We start from the raw sequence: 9,334 nt of genomic DNA, 5'->3' as shown, positions 1-9,334 counted from the left end.
ATCGGCTGTGCGCAAAGTTCAACGCCAGGCGCTAATTACCGCCTCCGACAGCAAACTTGGCTTTTATTGCCTCTGGAGGTGATTGGAGCGCTAAATCAGGCGCTTCACACCTGTCTTAAGGCGCAAACGCCGAGGAGTGAGGCGCTACCTCAGAGCGCTGGCGAAGCAAGGAAGGGCAAATCAAAATAAACCTGCAAAGTGCTGCTCAGTACTCAAAACTCCTTCACACAGCGTTGATTCGCTCCAGAAGTCTCTCTCTCTCTCTCAGACTGCGTGGTGCAAAAATGTCACCGACAAAAAATGGTTGCCTTTAAATAGCGCTCCCCCAGTCCCTTTCTGACAGCATAACGCTCCCCTCAACCTGTCGTTGCTAGCGGCAGGCGGTAAGGCAGGGGGCGCCACTCAATATCCTGTCCGGGATGCTAACGGGGCGTTGCGCACTCGAGTGACGTCACAATCTGCCGGTGCAGGAGATCGTGGCGGAAGTGTTTAGCGCCACCGCAAAATGTCTAGTTAATTTTGCGAGCGTCACAAACATCGCCGTGCACGGGCGCTAGTTGCTTTGTGCCCCAATTGGCACCCTCTTAAGGTGCTAACGGGAGGCGCAAACAACTGAATTTTCCCCCCAATATCTTCAACACAAATAATTGGTAGTTCTTCTTGCTTTGCCTGGGATAATATCACCATTGTCACTCACAGAACTGTTGCAGAGATGTTCCAGTGTCTGGGTGCTTGTCAGTTTCTTTTTTACTATCACTCTCTCCTCCTTTTTCTAACCAATCCCCTGAACTTCACATTTTCTCCCCTGCCCCATTCTTTTAGTGCCTTTGTGCCTTATCCAATGTTATCCCTCCTCTTCTACCAGTGCTCCATCATCACTTGTAAAAATGTTAGGAGGGAAACTCCTATTGGCGGGTATGGTGGTGAAAATCAGCTCCACAGCGTTTCCACTTGATTGTTAGGAGCCTGAGTCTGTTGCTTTCACTTTGGGAAGATGCCAAATCAAAGGTGAAATCCTGGCAAATCTGGACTGGCAATCACGTCCGGTCTTACCATGCAGCAATATCTCGGGATATTGGCAAGTTCACTGATAGGCTCCATGGTATGCTGTGTGGGATTACCATCCCCCCTCTCATTATTACACTGATGACAGTCCTTAGCTTTACTTCTCTTCATTTACACCATGACATCATGAATACAAATTCGCAGATTAATTTACCTTGACCTCTGAGCCACCAACTTACGCTCCCAACACCTGGATGGCAAGATTCTCATCCGTAATCCTGCCTGAAATTGGATTACCCCAATCCAAGGTCCTTGGAGCAGATGCAGAGGAGATTTTCTAGAATCGTACCAGGGATGAGAGGCTTCAGTTATGTGGAGAGACTGGAGAAGCCGGGACTGTTCTCCTTAGAGCAGAGACGGTTAAAGAGAGATTTAATAGAGGTGTTCAAAATTCTAAAGGGTTTTGATAGAGTAAATAAAGAGAAACTGGTTCCAATGGCAGGAGGGTCAGTAACCAAAGGACACAGATTTAAGATAATTGGAAAAAGAATCAGAGGGGAGGTGAGGAGAATTTTTTAACGCAGCGAGTTGTTATGATCTGGAATGCACTGCCTGAAGTAGATTCTATAATAACTTTCAAAAGGGAGTTGGATATATACTTGAAAAGGAAAAACTTGCAAGGCTATGGGAAAGAGCATGGCAGTGGAACTAATTGGATAGTTCTTTCAAAGAGCCAACACAGGCACGATGGGCCAAATGGCCACCTTCTGTACTGTAAGATTAAAGGCCTAGAAATTGGATAAGGCCTGAAAACAGGCTGGGGCATTGCGCAGCGCTATGTGCCTGTGTCTGTTCAAAGTGGTGCAGGCAGCACGCACAATTCGTGCTGCCTGCTCATAATAATGATTTAGCACTGATCTCAGCGCTAAACGCGCTGCTGATTGGCTTAGTGCTGAACAGGGGGCCAATGTTGGGCGCAGTCTACTAGCCAATAAAGTTTGGCCTAGGCTCTCTGCATTACTTAAAGGGAAGGTGCTTTGTTGCAGAAGCACCTCATTGTCACTCTGAACAGGGCAATGGCCCAACAGCCAAGGGAAAGGGCAAGAATATTTTGCAATGCGGCACTGGAGGCCTTGGCCCTGGGGTTGCAAAGACGTTGGGCTGGATTTTATCAATGGGGACTTGATGGAGGCGGGACTCCCACTTTTTGGGTTGTAGTCCCGCCTCCATCAACTTGTGGCCAACCCACGCTATTTTCCCTTGATTGACCTTGTTAAGCCCACCCAGCAGGCCAATTAAGGGACACCTGGTTACTGGTGACGTCAGCGATTGACAATTCATCTGTCAAGAGCTTTTGACAGATGAAAAATCAGCATTTGACAGCTCTGTGAAGCTGTCAAACACTGACAATCTGTCTTCTAACTTGAGTCCTACTACTCAGACTCAGTTAGAGAGCTCTTCAGACCAGAAAGCAGAGGCTGCAGCTTTTGACAGTTCAGCGGCCATTCTGCTTTCTGTGCCGGTGAGCTGAGGGACTCCCGAGAACTGAAGGAAGGAAGCCTGCAGGAGAAAGTAAAGGTAAGTAAAACTTATTAAAACACTTTACACTTAGATCACACACTTACCTCTGCACACATGCACCCATCACTCACCTGCACAATGAACATCTCGACCCCTCCAACCCCTGCAGCCCGACGGTCCACCTCGCTAACTTGGCGTGGTTTGGAGCCGTCGGACAGCCCACACGTCAGGGCTAAAAATAGGGATTAGGCAAAAAACTGCCTATTAACTACCTGTTAACAGGCAGTTAATTGGCACTAATCCCCCTCCCACCTCGGGGAGGCTGCTCCCAGCACGGGTCAGCTACCCGCCTCCTGGGACATTGGCACGGAGGAGGGTTGGGGGCGGGATGGTTTCCTGCCCCCCGATTCTGCAATTTTCCCACCACTCCCGTCTCCAAACCCGCCTCCTCAGGGCTTGGAAAATCGAGCCCGTTGTGAGGTCCTCTACATGCAGGGGGGCAGGAGGTCTTCAAGGCAGAACAGCAGAAGGCTGTGGGAGGAGATCACTGAAGCTGTCAGTGCGATGAGTGTTGTCCCTAGGACCTGGTCCAGTGCCGCAAATTGTTTAATGACCTCACATGAGTGGTCAAGGTCAGTGAATGCATCTTCAAATGCCATATCTCACCATCTGCACCACTAGACTCACACAGTGCTTAATGCACCACACTCCCATCACTCACCTACCAACAATCTCTACTAATCACCATTCATATCTCACAATCATAGCTTCACTTCACCCTCACATAGTCAACATTGCTGCAAGACTCACACCTTGCACACACTTCCAGCTATTCAACCATGGCAGGCACATCACCCAAACACATTGCACCACACTGACACACTTCTCTTTCTCTTGCAGGCAAAGGTGGCGAACAACCGCCAAGAGCACCAGCAGATGGGTGGAGGACAAGCCAGACTTCAGAACCTCACGGAGCTGGAGGAAATCGCTGAAGCCGTCAGTACGACGAGTGTTGTCCCCAGGACCTGGTCCAGTACCTCAAAACGTTTAATGACCTCACATAAGAGGATCAAGGTGCATGAATGCATCATCAAATGCTATATTCTGGAAATAATTGGAGGGGCAGTCACAGAGTCCATGGAGAGTGGGCAAGTGGAAAGCATTGCTGATGATGACGGTATGCTCATACCTAATCCTTCTTCTCACATCCCATTTCCCACTCATCCCACAATCTCTCCTCACTTACAAGCTGCTGATGGTGCATACATGGATATCTTGCTTCCCCCACCCCGCCACAACTAGACCCATGTGTATTTCTCCTTTCAGAATGGTAGCATAGTGGTTATGTTACTGGACTAGTAATCCAAAGGTCTGGACTAATGATCCAGAGACATGAGTTCAAATCCCACCACAGCAGCTGGGGAATTTAAATTCAGTTAATGAAATAAATCTGGAATAAAAAGCTAGTATCAGTAATGGTGACCATGAAACTATCGGATTGTCGTAAAAACCCATCTGGTTCACTAATGCCCTTGAGGGAAGGAAATCTGCCGTCCTTACCCGGTCCGGCCTATATGTGACTTCAGACCCACAACAATGTGGTTGACTCTTAAATGGCCTAGCAAGTCACTCAGTTGTACCAAACCATTACATCACCACACGGACTACAGTGGTTCAAGAATGCGGCTCACCACCGCCTTCTCAAGGGTAAGTAGGGATGGCCAATAAATGCTGAGCTTCCCAGCGACACCCACGCCCACATTGCTTCTCGGCCTTTTGGCTAAGATCAAGTGTAGTATCTGATCTTATCAGTTTAATATCTGATACGTCCCCTATCTGGGGACCAAATATTAAATTGATTTTTGGAACAGGGAGATGGAACAGGGGCTTGCTCCGTCCACTCCACGCATCGACCTGGTATTGCAGTGCTTCTGGGAGCGGTGCAGCTTCCCCTCTTTGGGGTGGGAAGTCACAATATTTACTAGCCCTGTTCCTGGGACTAGGGACAGAGTCACTGGCAAGGCTTGGAAGCTAAACAGAGCCAAGCCTGCTTAATACCTGGAGGAGTAACCATCAGGGAAGACCAGGTGCAGAAGGTCACGGAAGGAGCCCCGAGGAGGGGCGGTTGGTGAGAAGGTCACGGAAGGAGCCCCGAGGAGGGGCGGTTGGTGAGAAGGTCACGGAAGGAGCCCCGAGGAGGGGCGGTTGGTGAGAAGGTCACGGAAGGAGCCCCGAGGAGGGGCGGTTGGTGAGAAGGTCACGGAAGGAGCCCCGAGGAGGGGCGGTTGGTGAGAAGGTCACGGAAGGAGCCCCGAGGAGGGGCGGTTGGTGAGAAGGTCACGGAAGGAGCCCCGAGGAGGGGCGGTTGGTGAGAAGGTCACGGAAGGGGCCCCGAGGAGGGGCGGTTGGTGAGAAGGTCACGGAAGGAGCCCCGAGGAGGGGCGGTTGGTGAGAAGGTCACGGAAGGAGCCCCGAGGAGGGGCGGTTGGTGAGAAGGTCACGGAAGAAGCCCCGGGAGGGGCAGCTGGTGAGCAGGCCTGGGTGTTGGGCTGAAGATTGTCGGACAGGAGGAATGGTGGAAATGGAATGGCGGCGCGCACAGACGCAGCGGCTTTGCTTCTCCCAGGACGGTGCTATTTATGTTTAATGTTAATGTTATTTGTACTGGACTCATGGGAGCTTGCAAGATCACATTTCGTTGTTCATGTACTTGTGCAATGACAATAAAGTTGAATTATTATTATATGAACAAATAAAAAAAAAAATACCCAAGAACTGCCAGCAGCCCAGCCTGTCTCTGAAGTGAGGGAGGAGGACAGAGGACAGTGATGGAGGAGAAGACGAAGACACACCGGCACTGTATCTGACACTTGCAGACACCAGCTCAAAAAATGGCACTACACATACTTTAGAGGGTACTATAGAGCCGGGATATGCATGTGGTCTGTTACCGGGCACGAGTGGGCTGCAACCAGGCCGGGCAAAAGGGTAGCTCAGGTGGGCGAGTTCACGCATGAGTTCTGCTGCGCAAGACTCAGATGATGACCTCGATGGGGCGGCCTTCAGAAGAAGTGTGATGGGCGTGCAGACAGAATTGCTTGGTGCAATGGCAAGCCTGCCAGAGAGCCCCTTGTCAGTGTCAGGAGAATGGAGGAGTCAGGCTCCAACATTGCATGGGGCTTTGCACGGAGCTTGGAGCCCGTGATTTCCAGGATAGAAATGATGGGCAACTCCATGACAGACCTTGTGGACTCAGCCATAATGCTACATGTGATGGGTGATGTCACAGCTTCCGTTGCAGCACATGCGGCAGTAGCTCAACGTCTCAGTGCTGCAGTGGGCGCTCAGACTGCTGTCATTGTGACTGGTTTTACGAGTGTGGAAAGGGGCTTGCAGGGTCTCACAGCACTCCAGCAATCTGTCCCCCAACAGATGGGTAGGAATGCTGAGGCATGGCCCGGGGGCAGTGGCAGTGGCACAATGGTACAAGAACCTGGTGTCCTCTTTCAGGATGACAGCATTCCTGCTCCCACCACTACCACTCCGCCAGTGCTCTTGCTGCTGCCTGTCATCCAGCCAGCTGAGACTGCTGCCGCCCATGCCGAGGTGGTGCAGTCTACAACCAGGTCTTCTAGGTCCAGAGCTGCTCGAGGTCATCCTGCAAGGCTCTCTGCAGTCTCCCCACGCAAACTCAGCAGCCTTCCACTAGTCATGCTGCAGCAACTGGGGGAGCACTTTGTAGGAGCACTAGAGTAGGAAAAGGTACATGAATGACAGACAATAAAGGGATGCACAAGGGTAATTAGTTGACTTTGTTCTTTTGATTTGCATTTGATAAATTTATAAATTATGTTTGAAATGTGTGTTTTGTGGTGGCTCTCATTTGTGCCAAGGAGGACACTGTGATGTTTCATAAGAGTGGGATGGTAAGTTGTGGAAGTGCTGAGCAACAGGGATATTCATTAAAACATAAGAAATAGGAGCAGGAGTAGGCCATTTGGCCCTTCACGCCTGCTCCTCCATTCAATAAGATCAAGGCTGATCTTCTACCTCATCTCCACTTTCCTGAACTGTCCCCATATCCCTTGATTCCCTTATTATTCAAAAATCTATCGCTCTCTGTCTTGAATATACTCAACAACTGAGCCTCCACAGTGCTCTGGGGTAGAGAATTCCAAAGATTCACCACCCTGAAGAAATTTCTCCTCATCTCAGTCCTAAATGGCCGACCCCTTAATCTGAGACTGTGACCCTTTGTTCTAGACTCCCCAGCCAGGGGAAACATCCTCCCTGCATCTACCCTGTCAAGCCCTGTAAGAATTTTGTATGTTTCAATGAGATCACCTCTCATTCTTCTAAACTCTAGAGAATATAGGCCTAGTCTACTCAATCTGCCCTCATAGGACAATCCCCCCATCCCAGGAACCAGTATAACTGGAACCGGAGTCTGATGAGGCAAGCCCTGCCTCCTTCTTTTCTCCTCCTCCTCCTCTTCATCTTACTCTTCCTCTTCCTCCTCCTTCTCAGGTGGTCCTGGAACCCGTGGTGACAAGGGCTGCATGTTCATGATGGCCAGGTTGTGGAGCATGCAGCAGATCACCATGACACCCGCTCCGGATTGTACTGGAGGGCTCCTCCGGAGCGGTCAAGGCAGTGAAACCATTGGTTTAGCAACCCGATGGTTGCTCGATGAGGTTCCCCGTGGCTGCACGGCGGTCATTATTTGATTGCTGGCAACGATTGGTGGGGTTGCGGAGGGAAGTCATCTGCCAGGTGCAGAGCAGTTAGCCCTTGACTCCGAGCAGCCACCCTCGGGTTCGACGTGGTGGCTGGAAGATTGCTGGCACAGCAGACTGGCGCAGGATGAAGGCATCATGACTGCTGCAAGGTTACTGGGCATTCACCATCACAAGGTGCTGGGCGTGGTTGCACAACAACTGCACATTATGTGAGTGGTAGCCTTTGTGGCTGCGGAACATCTAATGATTGATATGCGGTTCCTGCAAAGTCACGTGTGTACAGTCGATGGTGCCCTGCACCATGGGGAAGCCTGATATCCTGGCAAAGCCACATGCCCGCTGCTCCTGCCTCTGTGACCACCTGAATGCAATGATGTCCTATCTCACCCCCTCCAGCACCCGATGTCCGATCAACTCCCTCCCCTATGTCCAATCTACCCCCTTCTACCCCAATGTCCAATCATCCTCCCTCCACGATGTCCTCTCTTCCCCCCACCCCGATGGCCGACCTTCTCCACTCCCGATTGCTGGGACTGTCCCCAAGGATCTCCAGCTGTGACCGCCTGTCACTGGTTTTCTCTCCTGGCCAGCCTGTCAGGTTTGCTGGCTGCCGCGTGGGAAACGGATCCAAAAACTGATAAGATCCTGCTGTTAAATTCAGCAGAACTTCCACATCTACGGCCTTGCCAGGTTCTTCGGCCATTTTCGGCTTCTCTGTAGCCACCCCGCATCCCAGTAAATATCAGGGCCATTGTTTCTTATCTCTTAAATATCGCACTTTCCCTCATATACTTTCTATTTGAACTTCTGATCCAAAGGAGGGTGCATATGTTTGTGTAGATTCTGATTCTGTGGCTAAAGCTCTCATTCATTTTGCTAAATTGATCTGTTCCTGCTATTGTTCTCCTAGGGATATCTGTAGAACCGTTCAACTTTTCTCAAGCAAAGTCAAATCTAACTCCTTTTGCCTTGCACCATCATCCCTTTTGCCTTCCACCCTATCACAGACCTTCCCTTTTGTTCTTTCCTCCCCTCCCCCCTTTCCCTACCTCTGAACTTGCTTAAAGCCTGTTATATCTCGAAATATTTCCAGTTCTGACGAAAGGTCATCAACCTGATACGTTAAGTCTGTTTCTCTCTCCACAGATGCTGCCTGACCTGCTGAGTATTTCCAGCATTTTCTGTTTTTATTTCAAATCTAACTCTAACTTCCCTTCTGCTGAAATTAGCATTTTTTGCAAATTCAGACTTCATTATCAGCAATGGATCCACTTCTCTGCATCCATTGATGAGGTCAACTCTAGTGCCGAGCTCTTTGCTATCCTGAATGATCTTCAGCAACTCAACCATCACCTTACCAATATCCATTATCATCCTAATAGTTCAACTCATCTCCTAGGCTGTTTTCTTATCCAGAATCTTACATCGGATCTGTCTTCTCACCACTGGACTCTTTGGATCACAATCTCACATCTACTTCTTGCAAAATATCCTATGACAAATCATTTGCTGTAAACCAGTTCTGACTTATTCAGCAATTATTTAGTTATGATTTTGCAAGGTCTCACTGGTGGCTTGGAGCTTCGTAAAATTGGCACCTGAAACGTTAGGTCTACAACTTGCAGCATAGAAAATGGACAGACAAATGCTTGCTATACTAGTGGCCAGAGCAAGCTTCATTTCAATGCTTAAGTTATACAAAAGCGGTCCTTCCTCAATTTCATGTATTTCTGGCAAGCTCCACCCTCAGTGCTCAAGTCACCCAAACAGTATGGGGGCATGATTAACAAATGGTCAGGGCTGCAGAAGTTGGATTCTTAAAGCTTGGAATTGAGTTTGCAAAAATTACAAAAAAAACTTTATTTTTTTTCTTGAAGCATTGATATTTAGCTGCATTTTGTTCTTGGCATTCATTTCTGTTGTTGCCATTGTTGCATAGCATGATTTTTTTTCTCAACGCAGCTGCAATTGAACTTGCAGCAATCAAATTGCTGAAGATGGGAATTCCTTTCGGGGATACTAAAGTACTGCATGAATTGGATGAGGAAGACAACTCCATGAGGGAACAT

At 49.3% G+C, this 9,334-nt stretch overlaps 1 non-coding gene across 1 annotated transcript; it reads left to right on the top strand.

Annotated features, from left to right (window-relative positions):
• The first annotated feature begins 4,286 nt into the window (after positions 1-4,286).
• On the top strand, positions 4,287-4,477 carry LOC147111616 (U2 spliceosomal RNA). The gene has a single exon (XR_015079882.1). It is a non-coding gene; the product is annotated as a U2 spliceosomal RNA (small nuclear RNA).
• The last annotated feature ends 4,857 nt before the right edge of the window (positions 4,478-9,334 follow it).

This window comes from Somniosus microcephalus, chromosome 10 (genome assembly GCF_052327205.1).
Source record: "Somniosus microcephalus isolate GS21.2 chromosome 10, FLI_Smic_1.0, whole genome shotgun sequence".
NCBI lineage: Eukaryota > Metazoa > Chordata > Chondrichthyes > Squaliformes > Somniosidae > Somniosus > Somniosus microcephalus.
Note: the sequence above shows the minus strand (reverse complement) of the source record. Positions and strands in the feature narration are given on the sequence as shown.